The sequence below is a fragment of the Emydura macquarii genome, unplaced genomic scaffold (genome assembly GCF_026122565.2).
Source record: "Emydura macquarii macquarii isolate MOO-44397 ecotype Brisbane River unplaced genomic scaffold, CSIRO-AGI_Emac_v2 contig_2473, whole genome shotgun sequence".
Classification (NCBI taxonomy): domain Eukaryota; kingdom Metazoa; phylum Chordata; order Testudines; family Chelidae; genus Emydura; species Emydura macquarii.
The window spans coordinates 28,588,632-28,615,500 of record NW_027132610.1 but is presented as its reverse complement, the minus strand read 5'-3'; positions in this window follow the sequence as shown (position 1 = coordinate 28,615,500).

Sequence of the window (26,869 nt, the reverse complement as noted above, 5' to 3'; positions counted from 1 at the left end):
AATATAATTGAACTATGGAATTTTTCAATCCAAAGTACCTTGGAAAATTAAAACATGCTAAGACTTAAAAATTTCAAATACTTTATACAAAATAGTGAAGATAGATCAGAATTAGAAGATGGTAAAAGTTCCACTAAAAGGAAAATTCTGATACAACTTTAATTTACAATTATAACTCTATTTTAGCTAAGCTTTTTGTTTGGAATATTTTGGAATATATTCCCTCTCCTGGGAATTTGTATGCTAACTTTAGTTTCAGCTTCAAAGAACACTTTGGTACCTAACATGAACATGCTGGTAGAAGGATACATATTTTACCAATGCATAAGAAAGCTAGATGAATCTATTGATGAATAAATTTAATATTTTACAGGTACCACTTTTCATGTGCCAGTACTGGGTGTGTCTGATGGGATAATTTGAGATCAGCTTGCGGAGAAATGAGCCAGCAGGGGTGAGTGATTATTATTTGAATCAGAGCTAACTTTACAGAAAGCTATATTTATTGCTAGTCAAATTGAGTCTGCTATGGCAGAGACTGAATTAATTGCTCAGGAAACTACAGAGCATGTTAATTCATTAAGAGTGCAATTTCCAGAACATCATAGGAGTGGCAGCAAAATGGTGCTAACTGCATTCAGTTCAGCATACAATTCAAGGAGACTTTTCAGCAGCCCCCATTGTACTAAACAAAGTATTTCCTGTATGCTGCATATAACGAGCTACCTTGGATTCCTAGCAAAATATTCCCATTGACACTAGCAAGGAAAGAGATGATATTTTGCTAATGGATATTGCCATTCTCAGAACCAAGCACATAGAGGCACTGTCCCTCTATATGCTTGCGGTTCACCAGATCTTGTTCATAAATGGCTTTGTTTGCCAAACTGCTATGTTGACATTTGCACCCCTACAGTCTGTTGAACTGATGCTACATACTAGGTCAGTTGTGTCAGTTCTTCTCCAGCCTACTTGCTTGCAATGTTTTCTTAATATCCAGGATACAGAACATAAAGTGCTTTTGGTGAGTGCTTGGTTTGTTTCAATGCACTAGTGATAACGTAATTCACCATAAACCTATAGATATAATTTCGTGAACACTGCCACAACTGTGCATGCTTGGCATGGACTGGAAGCTTACTGCAGGTTATTAACTGATGCATTCTTTCACACCTGCTTAGATTTAATCTGTTTGTTTAAATTTTTCTCCACTGTGCTGCACTCCACTGAGTCTGACACATTGGGCTTTGCAACTTCATTTGTGGATGAAGCAAAAAAAGGAAATTTTATTTATTATATATGTAGCACTCTGTGTGTTCATAGCACTTTACAGAAAAATAAGGAGACAAGGTTTCTGCCCTGATGACCTTACAATCTAAATAAACTCACAGATTAAATAACAAGACCTGTACTTCCAATACAAAAGAAACTCAGACATTTCCCTTGGTCAGTAAGAGAAGCTGTGTTGTATGCGCTCCAAAAAGCTAAGTATCTAGTGCAAAGGAATGTACTATGCTTAGTTTGATTAAAGCAAACTCATTGGGATAGAAATATTGTTATGTGAAATATCCAGAATTTCAGCATGGCTCTTTTCCAAATCTTTGTAAATATACCTATTTAACAAAAAGAATAAAAAAAGGCAATTTAAGTTAAATAATCCATGTAAGACTATAGAAGAAAAGGTCCTATCACCCATAAATTATCAGATGGTTAACTATGGACTGCTACACTTGCACTCCTACGTTAGGGAACACACGTTTTGGACTTCAGATTCTCTTGATGGATCTTTGCTTACTAAATACAGCTGTCCCCCAGCAAAATGAAGTTGGGAGAAATGTCCATTGTGTTAAAACAAAAATAGCACTTGAATGAACCTGAGATTTCCCTTATGGAAAAATCCTATGGAATTATATAGAAAATAATTCCCTTTCTGTAGAAACTGTAAGCCATGCTCCAGCAGGCGTAAAATTCTCCATTAAATTCTATAGAATGGCTTAAAACTTGTATAGAAAGGATATAGTTCAATTCTGTAAATCTGTAAAGCAATTTCTATATCACTGAATTTAATTGCATCTCCTATAGGAATTAATTTTCCAGTCTGCTAAAACCAGTGTGGATTTCATAAGTGTAAGCAACACAAAGTGGCTTTAAAACAGATGGTGGCTGCCAGTTGAGCACACCCTTTGCATAAAGGGACTCTCTGTCATCTCCTCCAGTAGCCACCCTTTCTCCCTTTAGTAAAGGGATGAAGAGGGGGTATGCTTAGGTGGGAGGGGGCATGATGGAGCCGAAGTCCACTGGCGTCGGGTCTGCTGTAGTAGAGTAAGGCCCCGGCTGTACTAATGTTGACTGGGGCCAGGTGGCCAAGGATCAGGGAATCACAGTTCAATCTCTGTGTCCACCACTCTCCTGTACCTCTGAGACATGGTTGTATATAATGAAGAATTAGGGTCAAAGACTTAGGCTATAGATTTTATGTAATAATATGATATGTGACCAGAGACTCTATATGCATCTAAACTTTCTGGTGGCATTACTGTGATATTTGCTTTATTGTGATATATCGGAAACGATTATATTGATTAATTAGTACCTGTAAGGATGACTTGAAACTGGGGTGGGGGGAGCAATACTGCTTAATGGTTTCCCAGGCTCAAAATCAAAGTGGGACCTTTCCTAAAGAACACTGGAGTGCCCTTTTCCACACATTGTCACTTTTGCTACCCCCTCAAAATATCTGTCTCATTGCACAGTACCCTTTCCTTATTCCCTGCCTCTCATTCCTCCCTGCTGGTTCTGCTCCTGTCCTCCACCTCAAAACCACTCCTCTCCCCTGCAAACCCTGCCCACTTAGTATATCCAATAGAAGTTGGACCAAAAAGATTCTTGCCACCATCCGCCACTCCCCACTTCTGCTGCACTCATGACCAGCTGCTGCTGCTCCAGAGAGAACATTATGGATTCTGTGGGGGTGTTACAGAAAGTGTATATATAAGAGATATAGCTTTATATATGCATAGATACATAGTTAATATGAATGACAACTACTGGCATACAATAATATGTAACATTATTCATAAGTGAGTAGGACCAACAAAGTTATTGTTATTGGACAAATGCCTTCTGGATCATATAGCTTTTAGAGAGTGACAGAAAGCCAGTACAGATGTGTGGGTGACTAATCCTGTGCCCTGGGTGTTCCTTGCTAACCCAGGCTACATTTCCATCATGCTCCCCTCCATTCCTAAACAGGCCAGTCTGAGTGAATGGGATGGGGCAGCTTTTGTAGGCTGTCTTCATCATTTGCAACATCAATGGCTTCTGTAGGACCCCGCCTACCAAGAACTGGTGAGGCTACTGGGGCAGGGTTTATATTCGTGTTTGAAACCTGTAAACAATTGAACAGTTATTGCAGAATACTGTAATTTCTGCTGAGATATGCAAATATATGGTCATGTGAGTTACTTTGGAGTTCACCATGTGGTGCTAAAGAACTTTTATGTGTTACTGTCTAATATGATGTTTTTTTAATACCTCTGTGATGTTGGGTAGAATTTCCTAGAATAAGGTAAATTCTTTAACTTCTTTTGCTGTATTCTAAATACAGACTGTGGTTAGAAGGTGGCCCTCTGTGGAAATGAGGTCCTCTGAGGGATGATGTCATGTGAAATTAATTGGTTAGTATGTTTTATGTGTCCTCCTCTGTGTCCAATCCACAGATGATTTGAGTGTGGGACCGCTTTAGTTAAAGAGCTTTGCCTCAGACTGTAGAAACTCATGCTTTTGGATCTGGAAATCCCTGGTTAATCCCCAGCATGTTGGCCAAGATGGTGCCAGTCCCACATGTAGATGTTTCTTTTTCTTTGTTATTCTCTGACATTCTCTGACATTTTTTAACTGCCCTTTTAATCATTTCTGTCTCTTTCCAAAACCTGTTTAGGGTAGGAGGCTTACTCTATCTTTCTTCATCCAAAAAACCCTCTTGAAAACCTACTTCTTCCACAAGGCCCCAAAATGCTAGTGTACACTAGCTTTGTGTTTATCATGTCTCCCTCTAGTGGTTGGTCTAAGAACAACTAAAGAAATTGTTCATTGCTCAAGTTCTGAGGGCTTGTACTTTTGGGTCAAAGGTCTGAAGTTAATCCCCAAAATTAACAATAGAGTCTGTCTGTGAATGTGACTAAGGAATGTTACGTTAACCTTATTATACCACTCAACACACCAAAAATAGTCACTTTTAGCTGTTTTTTAAAAGGTTTTTGTCTGATCATTGTCAGTCATTTAGACTCTTAGATCTTCATGACAAAGACTGTGGGCCAGATCCTTGTCACAGGTGTGTGTGTGTATTTTGAGCTAATCCTGAATTTCAATTTACTTGGAAAAGCTCCAGAGATATTTTCAGTTGTATGTGTTGCGGTGGTGCCAAAGGAGCTTTTCCCAGAGCTGGGTGTTGTAGTATGGATGTGTTCCGGTCAGTCCTTCTGTTTCAAGCCAGGCTTCCTACACTAGGGGACAATGGTGTGGAAACAATGTATCCAGGAGTATTTCCAAATAACTGACTAAACTAGTTTTAAGGCTGATTCATGCAATCAGAACAAGACTTGGCCCCGTGTTTTTGTTTTATACTGCATAGGACATTCTGTTGACATTAATTAAATCTAAGCAATAAATTGTCAATATGGTGATGCTTTTTATTTCAGTACCAAGGGATCGGTACAGATGGTTAAAATTAATAAGGACAACAAGTAGATGGGTACTTTCTATGGAATTATATTTAAGATTTTTGTGGATTTTTTCTTTTTCTTTGTATATACTGCAATAAAATAATATTAGTTAGCAATTATATAGCAATTTTCATCTTAAAAGCACTGCACAAATATTAACTAGTGAGTCCTCACAATGCTTGGTCAGTATTATTCTCCTCATTTTACAGATAAGGCAATTGAGACACAGACATGATTCCAAATATTCTGCACATCATAGATGACTAACATTTTGTAAAAATTGTATATATAAAATAATGCATATATAGTTATTTAATAATGTTCTTCTGAAAGATTCTCTTCTTTATGATTAATTTTTATAAGGAATATAAGCAAAGAGTTCTGCTGTAAAATATACAGATGTTATATTTAGAAGCATTAATCTCATGAACAGATTGAGCTACAGAGAGTACATTAGCCCTAAATTGTTTGCAGGGTGAATGACCTTTATGAACCAAATGTTTTTAATAGCTATGGAAAAGACATGCTACTAACAAGGGGATATTGAAGAAGGCCAACAGATAATCCCCTCCCATCCCGATGTATCCCAGGGGTGATCTGTTCCTTCTCTTCTACTGCTGCTTGCCTGAGGGCTTTTTCATACATTCCTTAGATAAACTGACTTACTGGGATTTTGGCCTGGATGAAGAATGATGCTTAGTCCTGACTTGGCTGGATGACATTATACCCCATAGATTTATGGTTAGGGCACTCACCTGGAATATGGGAAACCCACATTTAAATCCTGCTTTTTCTATGTCTCACGATTAAGCTGTTCCACTTTTGAATACATTATTTATTGGAGCATGGCCTTGAATTTGACTCTCCTGCATGCTAGTTGAGTGCCCTAGCCATCAGGCTATAGTCAGTCTCTCGCTTTTTCTTTCTTTCTCTGGCCCAATGAATATTTAATTAGCTAATACAAAGTGGAGCTGCTTCAACAGGTGAGATTGAGACACCTCCCATTGCAGAATCCTCAATAGCTTTTTGTGATTCAGGTACTGATGTGGGAGACCTGGCTTTAAATCCCTATTTTAACTCAGGTAAGCAGTGATTGGACAGCAAGCCTTCCAGAGGAGTGCCTAACCACTGGTATATAACAGGGTGAAGGTCTTTTTCTCTCTTGTTCTACCTGACTACAGGAAAGGATTCATGGCTGAGAATCCCAAGTGAAGATAGGTGCTTCTCTCCTGCCCATCAATCAGGTGCCTAAGTACCTTTGTGAATCTGAGCCCTAAGCCTCATCCTTTTTCCCTGCATCTTACTCCTGGCTAGCATAGGTGGCTCTCTGTTCATCTTGATGGCTTCTAGGAATCTATTTCTTAGGTGCCTAACTCTCTCCATGGGATGCATGGGGAGACTGGACATCTAACTCAGGGTGGTGAATTCCACTGGACAGCAGGTCACCTACAGGTTAACCTTTGCGACATCAAAGAACTCTCTGTGAATCTAGCCCTCTTTGCCTCAGTGCCCCGCTATCAAATGTGGAAAATAATACCAATAATACCATGATGAGTTATGAAGCCAAATTTCTTCTTGTTTGTGGCACACTAAAGAAAAGCTCAAGAAGAAAGTAACAATGATGGTGTGTAGCAGATAAGAACTGGGTCCACACATGCAATGATTAAGGTACAAAGAAATGTTGAATAGCTACCCATTTGGTGTTTGATCCAGTGTTTACAAAGTCAATGGGAATGTTTTTATTGACTCAATGAACACTAGATCAAGCCTTCAGTGAGCACTGTCTGGACTGTGTGGTGATTCAGGCAAGGGTCCCGTGGAAAAAATAATATGTGATCATTTATTCAAAGACTATTAACATGTACACACATGGGGGATGAATTAAGATTGCACAGACATCCTTAATTTTGGCATGTGCTAAATTTTGGGTGATTTGGTTTTGCAACCTGGATGGTCTTTTAAAATAGTTTTTAACATGTAATTTATAGAGATAGAATCAGATCCTCCACTGGTATGAGTTGTCGTAGCTCTGTTGAATTCAGTGGAACTACACCGATTTTAACCAATTGAGGATCTGCCCATACATTTATTTACATGATTGTACGGTTTCAAGCTTTTATTGGCATGAATACAGGTTTCTGCAACATTTCTGAATGCAAATGTGTTATGCATGTCATGACATATAACTATCATTAAATTCTTTATATCACACTACAGTCTCATACTTTTTGTTCATGCCATGTATTTGATAGAAAAAATATTTTAGAAATATTGTAGAAAACTTTTTTATTTTTAGTATTTTTCATATCCCTCATTATTTAAGGCAAGGTTGACTTTGTTACCAGGAGTCCAGCAATACAGGAGGGAGAGGAAAATGATAGCTAATAAATTTTAGAAACCACTAAAAATGACTTTCTGTAAAATAGCTTTTCCATACATAATAATGTCATAGTTTTATGGCCTGATGTCTCCTGACCTTCCATTATCAGAAGCTGAGCCCCTTTCCAATGGTATAAAGCTCCCATTTGTAGTCTTGGTTGATTGCAAGATATTGGACCTTAAACCTGCCACGGGCGCACTGAAAATTGTCCATCCTGGGCCTTGTGTTAATGTTATTTGTGGCAGTAGTCGGAAGCCAAGGAAACATATTTTATTATGTATCTGACAAACGTACATTAGGAGGCTATTTAAAAGTTGTTTACAACTGAGCATCAGATTTGCATTAGAAAAGCCCAGACGTATACCTAAATACTCAAATTCTGTTCCCCCATGTTGATTCTTAACTTTGCCTGTGTGAGGAAGTAAAGAGAACTACATGGTATTAGAAGTAATTTATGAGACAGTACTAGAAGGTCTTATCCATCACTCATTGAAGCCATTGAAAGTTTTCGTTGATTCCAGTAGGAGCTGGAATGGACCTTAAATTCCCAATCCTGTGAATGTTTATGCATATTCATATGTATAAAGTTACTCACGTATAACTGTTTGTAAGACTGGTACTTAGATGACTATCTGCTCTTCTAAAATATATATTTATAGAATCTAATAAATGAATTTCTAAAAATCTACGAAGTAGTAACACCACCACTTACAAGAAGACTACTGAGGATTTCCCTAAGAGTATGCTGTAAGTAGAATTTTTAAATGTCTGACTTCTGAAGGATGCATTTCTGCATAATCTTTCAGTGCAAATACTGCAAAACAAGTAGAAATGTTCGGTTTTCTATCACTGCTAGTTTGTTGCTTTTGTAAGTATTTACCACCTGTACTTATTAACCCTAAACACTGGGAACTCGGTCTCAAACATCTGCTGCTGCTAGCTTAATCCCTTGCCAGACTTAAACTTTATATTGTTAGAGAGAGAATTTCATTTTGACTGCAGAAACTATGCACATATTTTATCTGGTCAAAAATATGGGAATCCCATATCCTTATTGGAATTCTGCTTGCAGTTTGTTGACAATCTGGAGCAGATGATGAATATCTACAAAATGGGTAGGATGGGGAAGAAAGCCAGAGAGAAATGGCTTTAAGAATTTATTTTATTGGCTACCTTATTTACAACCATCACATTTGTATTGCAGCCTTGAACTATATTAAGATGCAGAAAGTTCAAATTTACCATATCTATGTCAGGAAGAGTTGCAATTACATTTAAACACTGTGTGCATGTTAGATTTTTAAAACACAGGCCCCCAAACTCAGTGACATTAGATTGAATCTTTTCATATGGTTACTTTAGCTTGAAAATCTTTGTGCTACTTAGTAAAATCCTTGGTATTAAAGAGCTACTGGAGCTGCACATCAGTTTTATCTACAGTAAATCATCATGAAAGATCACAATATTAAGTCTCAGAGGTTTTCAGTATATTAACATTCTAGTAAGATACCAAAGATCTTTTTTTACTGGAAAGACCTTGATGTAACTTGACCTTATAATATGAAAATAGGAATTTTCTATTCAGGATTTCAAAATGCAGTATAAAGGGACTAGGGTAAGAAGAATAACACATTAAATGCTATTTATTGGAAGTATATTTGCACTGTTGCTAAAAATACATATATCATTCTTTTATTTTATTAAACCAAAATTAAATGTTTCTGTAGTTTTTTTGCTTCCCCTCACACACGCGCTTATCTTTTGTAGGCGGTTTTCTACAAAATACGATAGTGGAAGTTCCATATTTATGCAATTCTGCAACTCAGCACAGAAAAGCAGATGTCTCAGTTCAGTTAATTTAGGCAAAAGGATTAATGGTAATTCCAACTGCCCAGAATATTTGTCCAGAGAATTGTGAAATATCTTCTAAAAATAATCCTTCCTGGGGAAGCTATAGCTTTAGGTTGCTTGTAAGGTGCGGTTTGTTGGTCTGGCATAAAATATTCAGATCTACATCTTGATATATGTAGAAAAATAAATCTTAAGAAATACATAAGAAAACGATGGGGAGAATGCAAACACAGGAGATAGGAAAACAGCTAACTGCAGAGATAATGGTACTTAGATTGCAACCTATCTGAAGCACAATCATGATGCAGAGAGAGAAATGGAGAGAAGTGGCAGATATACTAGAAGGCTAAGGCTAAAGGCAGACACTAAAAAAACATGTTGGAAGATGATATTGATAAAAATTCAAAAGCTTGCTTTAAATGCTCTCCTTGCTCAAAAGCACTCTAAAGACTTGGGAAAGCAAAAAGACTTTTATGTACTACTTTAATTTGTTTCTCTCCCTTTTTTCCTTTGCTGTCACAGGGGCGAGAATGGCTGACTCTCAGGGTCACTGCAAATTGATTTTGTGTTGTACACTTAAAAGAACTAAGGGTGTTTTTCAGAGTTTTGCCTCAGTATTACTTGCTTTTAAAGATTTCCATTTTTATTATTGATTTTAATGTTTTTTCTTTGCTCTGAGAGGCTTGAAGAACAAATGATATAATTTCTGTAGGGCAAAATATAATCTTTCATGTAATTCCCCAGTGCCATTTTGGGATTGCACATCTAAAGAGAACCACCATAACCTGCCCTGAGAGACAGCACACAATGGATATCATGATGTTTTTGTTAATTATAATGGGTCTGCTCTAAAGGATATAACACTCAGGATAGGGATTGGGGGCTGGAGGGTGGGGAGCTAATGATGTGATTAATGTAGATTTTATTTATAATCCCTTCTGTGTTTATACTCTTTTAAAAACTATTAATTTGGAAACAGGGCAAATCCTTTTTTAAACTCTGATTGTCAATGGAATTTTTGCCTCGTGGCTTTACTGAATCTTTAGATGAGCCGTGGAGGGATCATCCAGTGGAGGGATTTACGAGACATTGTTCCTCGGGTATTTGCAGTTCCATCCAGAGTTCCAAGGTGTGCAGGGAGCAGATTCACTGCTACACCCCATCACAGGGTGCAGTGTATGCTCCCCTTTGTGTCTGGCAATTCTGCTAGCTGTTGAAGGGGATAGCATCATATCTCTTTCTTGCTTCTTTCTCTCTCCCCACATTTAGTTGCTAGAAATAGCAATCTCTGAATTTAGGAGACAGCAGGGACTGCAGTTATGAATGGGTTAGCTATGATTAGTTACGTGGGAGACGGGATACCATGCACTATAATCTGGCCAAAGTTAAGAAGTGCTGTTTTTGGGACCTTTGTCAGTTACTGAGAGCCTGACTACAGGATTGCTAATTTGGAACCTCTGTCTCCCTTTCATGAACTTGAACTAGTGCTTCCAGAAGGATAATGCTTTTATAAGCAACAGTTTTATTATCTTTGTTTCTTATGCTGTTCTAACAGATAATATTCTGTTGGGAGCTTGTATCTGACTAACATGCAATACCATAATAAATAGACAATATGCCATTGGCTGTAGTTTGAGTCAGCATCGTGGAGCAGGTGGATTAAGCTACAACAGAGAAGCATAGGATAAAACATTCACAAGATTATAAAGAGAGTGACTCAAATTATGAGGGAGAGAAATTTATAAAGGTTTTGTTGATGAAATGACTTTGCTCACTGCATGAAAATTAAAGAATCCCTGGACCCAAACCCTGTTTAATACCCCGAACAAGGCTTCTACCACTGCAGGAAGTCAATTATCTCCATGGCAACCAAAACAAATAGTGAATATTGCCTTAGCAGCCGCAAAGGATAAAAGGTGCATCTAAAATTAATTTATGTCTCAGGATCAGACACTTGAGATGAGGGGTCCATAAAGTACCAAGGAGGAGCTATAAAAAGGAAAACAAAATAAGTCCCTGGTTGAGCACTTGAGGGAGCAGTGCTTGGAACACATAATTTTGTTGTGCTTCTGCCTTTAAGGAGAAAGTTGTAAATATGTCCCCATATACATGCATACTTTTTAATGCTCCCCCATATAACTGAGGCTTGCCAAAGAATGTTTAATAACAAGGATGAAGAAGGGTAACCTCTTAATCTGCCCCATTTTACAAAAAGGAGCATTCTATATTGTGTTAATTAATTTAGATGGGAGAATCTCTCCTTTTCACCCCCTCACCTCAAAAAGGTACTAGTCAGTGAACATCCCAGTGGATTTAGAATATAAAACCCAGAGCCTTAGGCTGCAGAAGTGGAGATGTGTAATTTTTTCATTAAAATTAGAAAGCAAAACATACTGATTAAAATGTTACTCATAAAATAAATTAAAACATGAGAAAACGTTTTGCAAAAATGGGTATGTGGCCTCCTTGTATAACAATACAGCTCTCCCTGGTTTTTTGTAGGTTGACAGTCAATAGTGATACCATACTCCTCTTCAGAAGTTCTTTTGCTGGACAGCTCCCTACTGATGCTGATTTCTGTGTTGTATACTAAAAAGAACTATTAAAGATTTCCATTTTTATTATTGATTTTACTGCTTTTCCCTTGCTGTGAGAGTCTTGAAGAACAAATGACATCATTTCTACAGGGCATTTTAGCATTGTATATCTAAGTCAAGAAAAACACCACAACTTACTTTGAGACACAACACACAATGGATATCATTTCTGTTAATTATAAAACGTCTACTTTAAAGGGTGTAACATTCAGGATAAAGAGTGGGGGCTGGAGAGATAATTATGTGATTAATGTAGATATATTGTAGCTGCTACAGCAAGCAAGCCTCTAACCATTTAACTGTTATTTAGTTAAATAATCATAGAAATGTAGGGCTGTAAGGGAGTTCAAGACATGATCTAGTTCATTCTCCCATGCTGAGGCAAGATTAAGTATATCTAGACCATCCTTGACAGGTGGTTGTCTAACCTGGTCTTAAAAACCTCCAGTGACGGGGATTTCACAATCTCCATTGGTAACCTGTGTAGGGTTGGCTTAGTTGACATGAGCAGGCCTAAGTTAAGACAAGACATGCCTGAACCAGTAACTGCTGAACAAGGCCAAACAAGTAATTGTTGAAACAACTAACTATTGTGTTTCTAGTAAATAAGGGAAGCAGAAACTAACTAAACTAACAATTGTGCGTATGATTACTGCAGTCAGAAACTCCCAAAACTGATAAACTTGCCTTACATAATCTGCAAAGAGATTGATCTGTAGCAATCTGGAAAGCAATTGGTCTGTATGCAATCTGCAAAGTGATTGGTCTTTGCTTGAATGAAGTATAGATGTTAGTAGCTAGGAATGATGTATATAAACTGTGTGAAGTATGGCATGAGTTGGAATTGTGGTATCATACTGTATTTAAACCCTGTGTATCTGGGTATCACATGAACAAAGAGCTGTTACAGGCCTAATAAAGTAACCTGAGAGCTGAGCTGGAGTCAAACTGAGTTTTTTTGGATCCCAGAGAACTGGATGAAGTATTTCCCCAGAATTGGAAAAGGTGTTCTGGGTAAGCCAGCTGGAAAATGTTTAGTTGGGAATCCCAAAAACCTGTAAATTGATCACTTACTGCAAAGTAAGTTGATCACTTTCTGCCCTACATTCTATGGACAATTGATCAACATCCTTTTTATAATGATGCTTGCATATTTGAAGATGGTTATCATGTCCATGCTCAGCCTTCATTCCCCATGATCAAACATGCCTAAATCTTCCAGTCTTTCCCCACAGAGCATGTTTTCTGAACCTCTTTTCAGTGCTCTCCTCTGAACTTTCTGCAATTTGTTCACATCTTTCTTAGACTGTGGTACCCAAAACTGGACACAGTGCTCTAGCTGAGGTGTCATCAGTGCCAAGTAGAGTGGAACAATTGTCATCCATATGACACTTCTGATAATACATCCCAGAATGACAATTGCTTTTTTCACAATAGTACCATTGTTGGCTCATGTTCAATTTGTGATCTATTATAGCCGCCAGATCTTTTTATGTAGTACTACTACCTGGCCAATTAGTTCCCATTTTGTGTTTGTGCATGTGGTTTTTCCTTGTATTTATTGAATTTCATCTTATTGATTTCAGACCTGTTCTTCAATTTATCAAGATCATTTTGAATTCTAATCCTGCCTTCCAAAGTGCTTGCAACCCTGTCCAGCTTGCTATCATCTGCATATTTGATAAGAATGCACTCTACCTTATCATCCAAGTCGTTAATTAAAACTCTGAATAGTACTGGACCCAGGACCGACCCCTTTGGGGTCCTGTGATGGGTTGCCCAGGGTGCCATCTGGGACTACAGTACTGCTGAGACCATTTAACTCTCCAGCCTCATTAGTCTACCACACTTCTTTGCTCTACTGACAAGCAGCAAACCCCTCCAGGTGCTGTTATCTTTCAGCCCAATGGTAGTTGGAGTCCTACACCCAGCTAGGTTGCATAAATGCTCTCAGAGCCACTCACGAATCTCACAGAAAAAGGCCCCACACAGTCCGCCCCAGTTCCCTGCCCTGCACCCCGAAGTTACCCTGTTCTGCCCGGGTCAGAAGTCTGACCAGTAAGTTTATCACTCGGTTTGTCCCTCCCTGAGCAATGGAGGAGACACACCAACTTTTGTTAACTGAGTGGGAATTTTTCAAACACTTCCTAGAAACACACTGTTTTAGTTAAGAGTATAAAACAGGTTTATTACCTACAGAAAGATGGACTTTAAGTGAGTATAAGAGGTAGGCATAGGAAATTAGAGATAGATATCAAGGAAAATAAAGATAAACATGCAAACTAAATCTTAAACCTCTAACACTAGGCAGTGGCAGTATCTAGATTAGGCAGTTTTCTCACCCCACTTGGAGGTTCCAGTTTTCGGTATGCGGGCTTCTCCCAAGCCAGGGTCTAGTCTCTTAGAGTTCCAGTGTTCCTATTGTTTTCAGTGTACATGGGGGAGGAGAAAGGACCAAGAATGCAGCCTCTATTCCTTCTTTTATATCTTCTGCTCATGTGGCCATCAGACACTAGTCCAGGCATGTCCAGATGGGCCCTGCTGAGCCACAAGGTTGCTCAGTTCATCCTGTATGAGTAAAACATAGAGTTGAACAATATCTATTGTATAGACTTGTGCAACTGTCATTGTATTGTAAATCCTTTGTTTACAACTCCTTTGGCTGTTGGCTGCTGAGACCCTCCTAGGTGTGGGTGCCTCTTCTAACAGCAACATGAGTTTTAGCAGATTATGACCTTTCATCACATATCCTACATGGCATGCTTAATATGAATTATTACAACCATACAGAAATGATGAATATGGGGTTTATGATGAAGATGGGGTTTGCTTTGGGGTGCACTGTGTCACAGACCCCACTTGTTGGCTATTCCTTATAACTCTATTATCCTCTAGGTGCTTACAAACTAATTGTTTAATAATTGGTTCCAGAATCTCTGTGAATAATGAAGTTAGGCTGGCTGATCTATTATTCCCTGTGTCCTCCTTTTTCTCCTATTTGAAGATAGGCCCTATGTTTGGTTTGGGTAGTTTAAATACCCTGGAGTGAAGTTCATTTTGAACACATCTAATTTATCTAAATATTCTTTTACCTCTGGTTTCCTTATTCTGACTTCTGTTCCTTCCGCTTTGTTCTAAATATTAATTGTTTTAAGCATCTGGTCACAATTAACCTTTTGAGTGAAGACTGAAGCAATGTTACAGAGTCTGTGGTTCATCACTCATTACGATTATTACAAACTTTGGGCCAGATTTTCAAAAAAGCCCAGTAACCAATGCCTTTCATTGAGGAACCTAAATAAATGGGTGAATTTTCAAAATGCATTTTTTTCAAGCAGATCTGCTGACTCTTGACCACTTTGAAAATCTAGCCCACTGCCTTTACTTTTGTTTATTTTTCATGTGAATTGTGAAATTTATTTTTTTTTAAATTAAGCATGACAGTTTTTTTCTAGAAAAGTAGCTAATGCCATTGGGATAGGGAAACACAACTTTTGTGCGTTTAGTTAGAGTTAGCACAAACCAGTTTAAAAATTACATTTACAGGTTAGAGTGGATATTGGTGAGATATCTTTCATTGATGTAAATGAAAGTAACTCTTCCTTTGCATTTCAGCTCTTGCTATGCCTCATCACATTTCTACTGTATATTGAATCCTAAAGAGGCAGTGAAATGGAAAGTCCAATAAACATATTTTCCAGAGTTGTCAGTTCAGAGTTTCTGAATTACAACAATAACATTTTAGTGATAGTTTAGAAAAGGAATCTTGGCTTTTTAATATTACTAACAAATGTCATGTAATGAAAAAATCCATGCCAGCTTTAAGAAGTCTCCAAAGACTATAGGCAGTATTTGGTATATTATTTTCATTTGTTTATCTGTTGAGAAGGGAGGAGAAAAATGTCCTGTTTAGAGAGGATTTGAAATTGTTGGACTAATGGTGATCTGCAGGGTGCTAGCTGGTTTAAGTGGAGAGCTACCTAGTCATATGATGCTCACTCTGATACTAGTTTCCATCTGTTAAGTTGCATTAAAGAAACTAAAAATATATTAATAATTTCCTATTATACATTTTCATGTAAGCAGTTGCCACAGGGATAGTCTGTGATTGCACACAGAATGTGACAGGATCCACAAGATAATACTTCTAGTAAGATGTATTTCACTTTCTAAAATAGTTCTGGAACTTCTGACCTGTGATTCTTTTCCATCTCCGAGGGCTTATTTGAATGAACATTTAGTTCACAGCAAGTTGGGGTGTGAATCTAACCCACACTAGCCTGCAATGCATTAACTGCCCAAGTGTACCCTGCTGATGCGCACTAACCCTGTTCATTAATGCACTCTGATCTACTCCCAAGGTAGATCAGAGTGCACACTGAAATGAATTGAAAGAGTGCATCACCACATGGACAGTTAATACACTGCAAATTAGTGTGGGGTAGATTTACACGCCAGTTTGCCAACAACTAAATGTTCATGTATACAAGTCCAAAGATGCATGAAGTCCTTACGAATTTTTCTGAATGAGCATGCACACAGGGGTTGAACATTTGGGATCTGCAGTTTGAAAAGCAAAACACCACAATATAGGACCCATAAAATTTCATTACTTGATTATCCATAGAGTCTTCTATTTTCCTCTCCACGTTCAGTGTGAGTCATCCAGGTACTTAGATAACTGAAGAAGCAAGGAAGCTAGTGAGGAAGGAAGGGAGAGAGAGATTTAGGACATGTCATTAAGACAAATTAACTAAAGATGTGAAATTAATGCTTATACTTTAAAGTGCATTAAACTCCTACATGAATGCTCTCATTCAGAAGTAAAGTGGTCCTAGTTCATTGTAGCTTAATTCTGAGGATGGACCCACCTAAGAATTAAACTACAGTGAATTAAGGCCACTTTATTTCTGAAGGAGCATGCATACAGGGTTTAATGTAGGTGACCATATGTCCCCATTTTCCAGGGACAGTCCCAAGATGAGGTAAACAATGTCCCCAGAAGAGTCCCTGGTACACAAAACTTGTCCTCAAATGCCCTTACTTTTAATTTCTCATGTTGGTTAATTAATGTGTAATGCATAAATGCCTTACAGAAAAATATGCAGAATCTTTCTATTATTGTTATTAGTACTACTAGCTATAACACAGATGGTACAGCACTATTGCAGTTGCCATGGCTACAACGCTGATTGAATGGCATATGACGTAGAACACATGCAAGATTCGAGATTTGGTGTGAAGTGAAAAGTTGTCAAACAAGCGTAAATGCTTCTTTTAACAACCAGCTTCAAAAGGATTTTTCATATTTATGACCAACCGGAAAAGAAACATTTGTATTATGTTCAGTATGCCAGTCAGTATTTTCCATTACAAGTGGAGACAGAACATCTATAAAAGAACACAAAGGTATCACTAAACATAAAGCAGCACTTATAGCACATCTACTTCAAGTTCTGTTATGATTTTTTTCACAAAGTTGAGCCAACACAGGGTGAATATGACCTAGCTTTGCAGGAAAGAATATATGTGACTCCTGCTCAAATTCTATGTCACTGTGTAATGCAGAATTTATGCAGAATTAACGTTCCCCACAGAATTTTATTTTTCGTGCAAAATTTGTGATTTCTACCAAAATGCTTGCTTTTGGTGGAAATAACTGATTTCAGGCCCACAATGTGGCAGGGCTTAAGCAGTCAGCCCCATGCATGGTGGGGCTCACATGACTTGGGCTAACAGTGGGAGCCCTGCCATTCATGGGACTGATGGCCCGAGCCCTAGCCGCCTGGGGTTGATGGTCTGAGCCGTGAACAGGGCTGATTGCTCAAGCCCCACTGTGCACGGGGCTGACAGCTGGAACAGAATTTGGTAGAATTTTAAAATATTTTCCACAGAATTTTTAATTTTTGGTGCAGAATTCCCTCAGGAGTGATATTCATATCATACTGCTAGACAAAATCACAGTTTCAGGTCAATGGACTGTACTTCCAATTTAAATAAAAAATTGAGCAACTCAAAATTCTCATGTGCGCCGACAAAAGTGTGAAGTAATAGTTGTAAACGTTTTTGCTCCATGGGCAAATGATGAACTAACTGGTGATCTGAAAGATGTTGAATGTGTGTCACTATGGCCTTGTGCTACTCGACAGCACAGTATGCATGCCTAGTGTGAGAATGATCTGTCCATGCTAAGAAACTTAAACCTGTTCTAAACAACAGCTGTTGTGAAATAACAGGACATTTATAGCCAACACCAAAGGATAGCCTGTACTTACTGGCTGCCATTGTACCACCTATAGCAGGAGGAAGGTAGCAAGCCAAAGGGAAAGATCATGGCAGATGGAAGATCCAAGGTATCCAAACAGGAGTAACCAAATGTCTTTCACCTCAAATTGTGAAAGAGTTTTATAACCAGTGTTGTGCCTTTGAATATTACAGCTGGCAAGGCATGAATGAGGTTATGGAAGGAAAGACTATGCTCAGTCGGATGCATTGAAATAGATCTGGGACCTCAGGAGGACCTTGCTGGAGGGGGTGATACAGACTGGTCAATGTGTCAATGCCAGAACTGCCTGTGCACGCAAATTGGCAGATCAAAGACTAACATGATCAAATGGGGCTACTCGATTGACACTAATATATGTGAGTGCAGTGAAGTGTAGACCATTGAGCACCTGCTTGTTTGCTGACTTCTTGGCAGACCTGGACAAAGGAGGACCTTGCTGCAGTGATGGAAAGAGCCATCACTTGTGTTCAGTTCTGGAAAAAATCTCATTTGTGACCAGGACATGAGAAAAAGGCCGGTGTCTGAATGCACCTTCCTGAGTGTGACATCACATCTGTGGTGATTATATGTATATTTGTTTTGTATTTGTAGTGTATATGTGCAACTGTTAAAATATAAGCTGGTAAAAAAAAATTGCCTCGCTGCGTCCCGGATTTGGTGCACAAAATATGGTCTTATTGCACTTTTATTTATGAATATTGACTTCACATCTTTAGTTAATTTGTCTTAACTTCCCTGACTGTCCCCTGTTGGACAAATCCTTAGCAAAAGAGAGGGAGAAAAAACATCATACCAATCATAATTAAAGCACCTTGTACTCTCTTGGGGCTCTGACGTGCCAGCTAGCTACAGACATGTGTAGCAGGACATTCAGGGGGTGCAACTATTCAGGGGGTGCAACAGGACTAAATCCCTGCAGGCCTGGCAAGTTATGCTGGCTAATGCCTGGGGCATGAAGCCATGACTTTGCCCCCTTCTTCCCTGTTTTGGAATATCTTCAATCTTCCCCCATTCTTACGTACTGCAGAGCAGAAGGGCAAAATCTGACACTTGATGGGTAAGGACAAGGTGGTGCCTGACTCTTACTCATTAACAAATAAAAACAAACCACTGTGATGTGATTGGTATATAAAAGAGCAAAGAGAATAGCTATTGGCTAAAAGGAGGTACCTTTATTTTCACCTTTAGACCAGAATAATTAGCAGCTGCTCACATTTCTAAATCCAATCCAGACCAGAGTGCAGGGATCAGTTTGTCTTTTCTCCTATACAAGAAGCAGAAGTAGGTAGTAGGTATTTTAGAGTCGTCACAGCACTAGTGCTCATTTACAAAATCTACATTATTTTAATACTCATCCTTTGAGCTAGTGCTTGTCTTTGAGTTTTCACAGAGAAGGCTGTGAACAGAGCCCCTATGCTGAATGCCAGAGAAACCATATTTTTACACAAATATATGTGCCTGTTGAAGTTTGTAGAACTCTAACCAGAGATGGTATAACATAAACAAATCATGAAATGTTGTTGCAGGGGAAATCTCATTGATGGAAATGAAAGCAAAATCTTCTGTTTCCTAGGTTAATGCTATGTCATAAGACTCGTGAGACTATAAGATCAGCTCTACTACCTGAGGCCAACAAAAAGTCTGTCAGACACAATCAGTCACTCTTAGCACAGACAGAACCTTAGTGATAATGTCTATAGATATTTATTCTATCTAAAATGGGTTATTCAGATTTTATTTTGTACATCCTTAAGCCAGGAAGTTCCACAAGTGAAAAGAAAAGGAAAAAAGAATCTCAGAGATCAGCAGGTGGGAAAACTTTTCCCCCCACATATTCTATGCTTGATCAGCTGCAGAACTAAAAAGGGGTCAAAACAACAACTAATAAGAGGGAGCAAATGAAATTAAAACCTTAGATGTTATGCTCAGTGTTAACCACAGTACCACAGACAGGATTTTATTGCCTTGAAAAGGGTGCATTGCTGAGCAACCAGGTCTAAAGAATGTTTCTTTTGGACTTGAATCAGTGTCCACTGAAGCCAATAGTAAGAAACCCACTGACTTCAATGGGCTTTGGCTCAGGTCTTATGAGATTAAATGAACTAAGTTTTTTCACAGTGGAGAAAGGGAGACTTTGGCATGATCTAATAGGTTTTTAAAATTATGAAAGAGAAATGCAAAGTTGGGAGTGAGAGAGTCTCAATATAGAGACATTTTTATACTAATAAGTGGTTAAAAACTAGGGATCATAACAATAACAACAAACAAGAGGTAATTGGGGAAATCAGACAGAATTACCTCTACTTCATAGAATGTACTTCCATACATATGGAAATAGTACATATGGAATAAATGATCAGGAAATGCAACTGAAACAAAGATTATAAATAAAATATGAAATATAGAGTATAAATGAGTTCAGAAGACTTATTTATTTCTGGAGAAAGAGGGATGTGAGGGAGTACAGTGAAAAAGTGGGCAGGTTGGACATTAAAAAGAGAAGGTTATAACTGTGTACAGTACATAATTTTTTCGTACCACAATTATTAAATAAATAACATTTAATAATGATTAAAGATAATTTAAATATATTATTAATAAATAATAGTAAAAGTGAAAGGCTTTTAGTTTTAATTGTGGGAGGAGACAGCACCTGTAAAAAGGTGGGAAAACTAGTAAAGAAAGCCACATGCACAAATAATGTGCATTATGTACAATCTTAACACCTGGTGCTGTACTAATGAAAGTCACAGTGGGATTATTCAAAGAGAAACAGATGAATGTGGAGACTCCCTCAACTTCAAATAAAATAGGAATAATAAATAATGTGCAAGTCTGAAAGATCAAAAGTATCTCAGATACAGATTAAATTTTCATTGTTTTCCCTAGAAATTTGACTATGTCACCTTAATAGAAACATGTTCTAAATTAATTTGTGTCCACAATGAGGGAGAGCAATATAGAAGAGGTTTTTATTGTTTTTAAATAAAAAGGTATTTTGCTAACAAATTAAATTCAGTTAATGTAGCTCAATAAATAGCTTTTTCCTCCATCCTGCTTACACATTTGATGATGCCATCTTAAAGCATAAAACACTCTCAGTATAAATAAACTACAAATGTTGCTCATTAGATAACAAGGGTCAGTTTTTGTTTTGTTTTCGCATCCTAAAAATATATATACTTGTACAATTTTAGAAATGAAGTAAACACCTGAAAAAACATGATCTCAGAAGAACTACACGTACATAAAATTACACATGTGCTAACTCCTAATAGTATTGGACAATGCATTAGAAAGAAACAGGTATTTCATAGTTGCTGTCAATGCCATAATTCTAAGATCTCAAGAAGAATCAAGGCAAAAAGGAATAAATTTATAGGAAGAAGACATTGAAATCATGTAACTTTGCTGTAGCGTATCACTATCACTCAACCTAATGTTTGGCAAGACTGGATATCTATATGGTAGAGAAAAAAATCTCTTTTTAAGAAGCCAATGATAAAAGGCTTGGTTATTTGGTTTAGATTTTATTTACCCTATTTAAGAAGTTGAATTTTCTACTTCATGAAAGTGCTCTTCATTCCACCGAGGGTCTTGAAGATAATTTCCAACTTTAAACACTTGAAATACCTGATATAAAATGTTTTCAGGCCAGATGTTTCATAAGTTCCAAATAAAAATAAACAGAATACATTTGCATGAGTAGGGAGTTGTGGAATGAACAGTGCAAGAAAGAAGTATATAAAAGAATGTACAACCATTACATTGGGTATTGTAGTCCCTCTGCAGAGCACATAGTAAGCATATTTTAGTAGAATATCACATTAGTAAATTGCCATAGAGTAAAGGGACATAGTAAAAGTACCTAATAACTAAATCAGTTAAAAAAGGAAGACACGGTACAGAATCAAATAGAGATTACGAGACATGAATGCTAAAGCTGGGGACTCATGGAAAAATATTATATTTATAATACTGTAATATGCATTTATAGAATCTGTACTTTTAAGGCTCAAAGGCATCTTTACTATCATCAAGTCTGATCTCCAGCCATAGATTTCACCCAGAGATTCTTGCAAATAGCCCAACAGCTTGTTGTAGAACTAAGCAATTTTATAGAAATATAGTTGGTGCCTTTCATCTAAGGACTTCAGTGCCCTTTACAAACAGTAATGAAGCCTAACTATACCTTTGTGAAGTAAGTCAATATTATTATATTCATTTTTCATATGGGACAGAGAGGTTAACCGACTTTTTTAGTATCATCATACAGTGAGTGATAGAGTTGGGGCTAAAACCAGAGAGATCCAACTGCTAATTCCTCTCTCTAACTCCTAAACCTAAATAATATCTACTGGCCCACCCATTGTTTACCCCTTTAGAAAGTCATACTGTCTTCCTGTTCTTAAGTTGAAGTCTTTTTGCAATATCCCTTGTGAGTCTGGGAAACCCATCAAGACCTATGTATTCATGAGTGATGAATATATTTAAAGTGTTTGAAAGGATGGGCTACAGGAGACGCTGCATTCTCTATGTTAATAGCACTCTTGTCATGCTCACTAATCCTTTGTTTCAGTGCCCCAGTAGTCTTTCCTATGCAAATCAATCCACAGGGGCACTTTAACATGTAAATCACATAATCTGTCTCACATGTGATGAATTGATGGATTTTAAATTCCTTGTCTTCTGGGAAGTAATGAATAGTGCTTATTTAACATATATTATTGCACTAGGCACATCTCCTGTGCTTGAAGTTACCCAGTGGCAGCGGTGTGCCAAGTCTAAGAAAGCATTTGTAGTAGCTGTGGTACAATACATAGCAACTAAAAGTTTTTGATTTTGTTTGCCTTTTTTGTGTATAAAAAATAGATAGTCAGGTGAAACATTCTGTGGCCTAGGATCTCTGCTGATGATATTCCATTGTTCTTTGATTACTGGCTGAATGCTAACTCCTATGGGAAAAGGTTAGTAAATACAGTATTTTCAAATGGATCCAAAACATTTCACATTTAAGAGAGGAAAAAAAGGCCAGGTCAGAATAGAACTATTTAGCCAAGTGAAAATATGATATCTACTAAAAGAGCCATATAAGAAGAGTTGGACAAGTTAAACAAAATAAAATTAGGCAAGGAAATATTTATGAAATTTGATCGTAAAAAAGATCAATTCCAAATAACACACATCTGAGAATATTTAAGGAATCAGCTAACTCAAAAGACAGATAATTAGTTTTAAAAATGCAAGGAGATCTGGGGAGATACAAAAGGTCTGGCACACAGCAAATGTACTGATTTTCAAAAAATAATAAAGTCCCAGAGGCCATGATTGACAGAGAAATGCCCCAAATACCTAATCAAGTGTGTGGTCCTAGCTAGATTCATTCTATACTCAAAAAGAAAGTGCTATGATTTTGGGGAGGCTATGCTGAACTCTTTATACATAACGGAGGTTCAATGCCTGCTTTAAATGGAAAACTTAACTCACCTTAACTATGGAGCCGCAACCTAGAGCCACAACCTGTCCCTCCATGATAAGGATAGAACTCTTCAAACTTGGCTCTAATCACACTTATAACTTTTAATATATTGGTTATTGACTCAACTCTGGACCATTATTTATGTCAGTGGTCATTTGCTCAGATTAATAGTCTGATGTGTTACTCACATGAATGACCACCATTGTTAAAATTTGCACACACAGCTCTTTTACGGCTTGCATATTTATTCCTCTTCTGTTTTATAATATTTATTGTACCTATGTACCGAATCTATTTATGCTATAGAAAAAGTAGATTTTTTAATATGTGAAAAAGTACCAGAGAGATTTAAAACACTTAAAAAACCAGCCACTTTTTGTCAGCTTTAAGGAATATGGTATGTAAGCATATCATAACAATTGTAACAATTACAGTGTGATATAGGTACTTAGATGTGTTTTGCAGCATAAGGTCAAAGGGTAACTGCCTCCAGCACTCAGACAAGTTGGGAGATTTCCCATTAAAAATGTGCCTGTCAAGGCCTATCAGATGCCCTTTCTAAAGTCTCCCTTTTCCTCAAGACAAAATGCAGTACAATGCTATTATAGAAGATCAGAAAACAATTTGGGAGCTAAAAAGAATCTGACCCGACATGCTTGGCAGGCCAGAAAAATGAAAAATATATACCAATTTCTGACAATTTCAGTGTCCTGTCTAGTACATTTGGCTTAGAAGCCGAGCAAGCACAGGTAAAACTAAATCAAAGCAGCCTTAGTAATATATATTAAAAAGTAGGAAATTCCTCATATGTGCTGAAGAAAATCATTAAAAACACACATGAAAGCTACACTAAAATTTCAGGTCTCTCCTAATTCTCTGGGGGAAATAAACAGGGACAAGAAGTTTTGCAGAAAAATCACAAAATAACTCACAATGAAATCTTTCACTTGAGCAGTAGTTTTACAAAGCTCCAATGAAAATGATCCTATCATGTCCTTCACTCACCCTGGTGACCTTTCACTAAACAAGAACACCAAACAAAGCTAAAACATATTTTAAAACAAAGCTATAAAATAATATGACTTTGCATGTGCATAGCATCTTTCATCCAAGAATCAGAAAGAATTTACACAACTGGGAAAAGTATTGCAGATGGCCTAGGTATTGCAGATGGCATATCGCTGAAGCGTAGGGTGATTAGGTGAATTGCCACGAAAGGTGCTGGAGCAGGGTGTAGAATGAAAGAGTCCTGATTTCCATTAATTTCAAGACTAAGGCCCAAATGCTGCCTTTGGACATGTATCTGTAGCTCCTTCTGAGGTCAATTGGAACTGCATGGACACTTGAAAGAAGGCCTTAAATCTGAGAAGAAATATTTATTCTGAAGTTTCGTTTCACAATACCTTTTTTACTTATGGTGCGGTTTGCAGTTGTGACCAGCAAATGGAGCGTAACTGGAAAGAATATGTTCAGTAAGAGGGCAGAGATCTTTTCTCACAGCATGGCAATCTGCAGGAGGTGGAAGAAAAAGTGGAGAAGGAGCAGCAACATTGCATAATAGCAGAGGAGCAATAGAGAACCAGAGTGGCTGGTATCCAGGAAAGAGCTGTTGCTCCACGTGATATTTTATGCAAAGCATTTAATAATTTACCTTGCTTATAGCTGTACTCTTAGGCCTGTGGTCAACATACTCTGCCCTGAGAAATGAAGGAATAGGACATGGAGCTGCACAAAACTTGGCAGCTGCTGGCTGTTTGCTCAAGGCCATCTGCGGTTGTAACGGTGAGGGAGAGTTTGAGTGGGAAGTAGGGGAAGGTAGCTAAATGAATGTTGCTGGGGCTGAGAGACAGGTGAGTGCTAGAGCTTCCTGATGGTTAAAAATAATACTGGGGATCAGAGAACTCCTGGAGTTAGGGGGTGCTGGGTGGTAGAGGGTTTGTGGGATGCTTGGTCTCCTGAGGAGCGTGGTAGGTGGTGCTGGGGGGAAAGGTTGCTGAGTGTCCTGGGATAGTGAGAGTTCCTGTGAATAGATAGTGCTGGAATCTAGGAGGCTACTGGGGGCAGAGAGGGACTGTGGCTGCTGGAGAGACAGAGCGCTCTTCCGGTAACTGGGGCTGGAGGGCTTCCTTGTGCATCTGAGGGGGGGGGGGGGAGGGAGCGGATCTGGCCCTTCACCTGTGCTGATACCACTGCCTCCCATCTACAGGAGGTGATAGGTGAGGAGGGTTTTGGCTGCCTGGTCAGAAGGGGCCACAGTGCTCTCTAAAGTCCATAAGTTGTAACTGCAGGAAAATACCTTTGAATTTCATCTGCCATTTTGTTGCCCAGTCACCCAGTTTTGTGAGATTCCTTGGGAACTCTTCACAATCAGCTTTGGACTTAAGCAACTTCAATTAGGGATTAGTGTGGCATTGTACTAGGCATAGTACAAACACATAACATAAAGATAGTTCCTGCTCCAAAGAATTTACAATCTAAATAGAAATTCAAAGTTTAATAATCATATATTTTTCTTCAGTTGCTTAAGGAATCCATTTTTTTCTTTGATAATAAGAAAGACTTTATCTCCCTTCTCACTTGTTAGCCAATTTAATAATGATAAAACAGCTTTTCTTTAAATGTCTAAGTACATAACTGTCCTCCTGAGTTAGACTGGATAAAAATTCCTATTTTATATAAAGCCATCTTATATATCTTTAAACCAGTCTGCAAAAGTGTCTATGCACAAATTCATTCTTCTTGCAGAAGTGCCAGTGTTCCTATGTCTCAAAAAGAAGAGTGGGAAATAGAAGAGCAGTGGCATGTTATCATTCCATCAGTTTATAGGGCAAATGCTAGGTGTCTGGAGAGAAAACAGAAAAATGTTATGGCTTTTAAAGCCGTTTAAAAGATCTTTTGTAGGTCAATTGTGGTGTATGAAAGGGTGGTTGCAGTACAAAGGAGAGACCTTTATTCAAGATCTTTAAATGTGCTTGATATATTTTAAAATAAATCCAATGCTATGATCTGAGTCGGGTCGGATTTTTTTTCTTTTTCTTTTCTTTTTAGTATTTTGAAGCCTTAAACAATATAAGGTCAGTAAATCTAACGACCTCTCTCTTGCGCTCTGTCCCTTCATTTCAGCTAAAACTGGTTGGGTTGTGTCTGCTGCCCTTTCCATAACATATGGCCAAATTTTCACAGGCACAATATTACATTCATCAAATTGGTACATGCATTGCTAAGTTTTATACCTTTAAAAAATCTGACACATAATCCCCAAAAATGGGGGACAGGTGATGACTGTGTAATGTTGTCCTTTTTTCTATATGCCATTCCATATGTGTCTGCAGCATCTTTCCACTTAAGTTATTTTTATTTCTTCTTTAGTTTCATGTTATTTGCTTTTATTTATGGTTGGAAGTGGGATGTGGCCGAACTGGTATGTAAGGAGGTGGAATTTGTTGTTTCTGTCAGAGCTTTGTTGCTTGTTTATTTTCCATCCATATTGCTTTGTCTTACTTCATTTGTATTTTGTTAGGTGCCAAGAAACCTTTGCACACTGGGCATTAT